Below are 2,023 nucleotides of genomic sequence, written 5' to 3' on the forward strand. Positions count from 1 at the left end.
GAGCAGGAAAATTCGGTGTAGGAAAATTCGGTGTACGGAAAACTCGGTGTGGGGAATGTTCGGTGTAAAGAAAGATTCGTTGTAGTAGACCGTAGGATTTATTAAAAACTCAACTTTGAGGATAAATGAGCGTGTTAGTTTTAAGTTCAAACTTTGTGTAGAACGTACTTTTACTGTCTACTATACCAAATTTTGAAAAATTGTGATCGTGAAATAATTTGAATTCTAGATTTCGACGGATTTTAATATTTCGTGGCCCTTACAGGACGAGAAATTTGTTTCTTTGATGTCCGTTCGTGTGATTTAGCGAAGCGACCATCGCTACCAATCAACATTTAATTTAACACTTAAGTTTTTATGCTGTTTTGGTGGATGTCTCCTAGATTTTTTTACTTAAAAAAATGTAGGTTACTAGACGGGTAAAGTTGAAAATTGTAGATTTCTCAAAAATGTTCTGACGATTTTATGTCTATTTTATAAATAAATATTTAAATCTTGCATGTGTATATGCAGAGTGATTCTTTCAAAACTCACGGATTCACTTGGCTCTAGATTTTTTGGTGGCTCAGTGGTAGAGCGTTCACCTCAGGTGGTTGGGGACCCGGGTTCGATCCCAGCCCCCGCCAAGTGAACTTTGTGGTGGATAAACACCGTGTGCGTGTGTTTTCTCGGGGTTCTCCCGTTTCTTCCCACTTTCTTCATTCCACCATTTCATTCATTAATCATCATCACAGTCTCCTTTAGTCTAACCGGCATAAACGTGGGACGTAAAACTGAAAGATTTCATTTCATTTTCTCTCTATTTATCTATTCGCATACTGGCAATCTAGCATATGGTCATATGCATCATTTTTACTCGTTTATATGAATGAAAACTAAAAAGCAGAAGATAAAGAAATGAATGTAGAAACAAACAAACAAACTTTAAAAAAAACATAATCTGACATAAAACATTAGATAGAATTATTCCTACTTTCATCGAGAAATACAGGGTATTTACTTTAAAATTAATGATGAAATATAACTCAAAATTTAGTCTTAAATTGCAAATCGACAGGTTGGTTTTAGAACACGTTTTGTATTGCCCTCAAGAAGTCCATCAGTTTTCACAATAGCTGGAAAATAAACATTGATGTATGGTTAAAAAATAAATAAAAGTAGGATAGCATCTATTCCAGCTGTTACACGAAGCACGTTGCAGTTTTCCCCATTTCATATATATTTTTTTTTTGTTCCGCTTCCCTTCAGTTTTTTAAGGAAAGATCTTCAGTCTTTAGCCTTGTTCCAACCTAATAATAGCTTTCCCCTGGATGCTTCATGCTTTGAATACAAAAGCTGAAGGTTCACCACAAAAATTGCGAGACCATTTCACTTGAATAGTGATGGGGAGATGCAGGCACAGGTTCCTGCTAAAAATGGGGATCACAATTTACTGAGGAATTCAGGAAGTTTGGAATTAACACCGATACATGCCAGTAGATTGAAGTTAAAATTGGCATTATATAGATATACACTTATAAAGGTTAAAACTAGTTTCGATTAAAAAAAAAAAGAGTTTAAACATTTATTCTAAGTAGAATTACGGTAAGGTTATCAGGATTTAGTTGTAGCAATTCTAAAACACACCTTTCCGATATAAAATTTTCATTCACACCAAAAATGGCTGGTCCGAATGATTTTTTTTTTTCAAATTGATGTTATATTGACATTTGAAGTCATGTCCAACTCAGGGTAGAGGATTACAATATAGTGAAGATAGCATGTAATAGAAATAATCTCCCAAGAAAACTCTGAGTTTCACGAGCACTAAATATTGCATCGTAATAAGAATGCTTTAAAAAAAATGTTTCAGTATCTTCCAGCCGTTACAGTTATTCCTGTATTAATATAAATTTAATTTATGGGGTAAACTGTCCAACTCTCCTCGGGGTGAAGTATATTTCAAGAGAATGAAAATAAGCTGCGGCTACGGAGGTCCGTACAAGAGCATAAACCATCCACAGCTGCAATCACAAAACAGTAT

Source organism: Thermobia domestica, chromosome 6 (assembly GCF_964235325.1).
Source record: "Thermobia domestica chromosome 6, izTheDome1.hap1.1, whole genome shotgun sequence".
In the NCBI taxonomy this organism is placed as follows: domain Eukaryota; kingdom Metazoa; phylum Arthropoda; class Insecta; order Zygentoma; family Lepismatidae; genus Thermobia; species Thermobia domestica.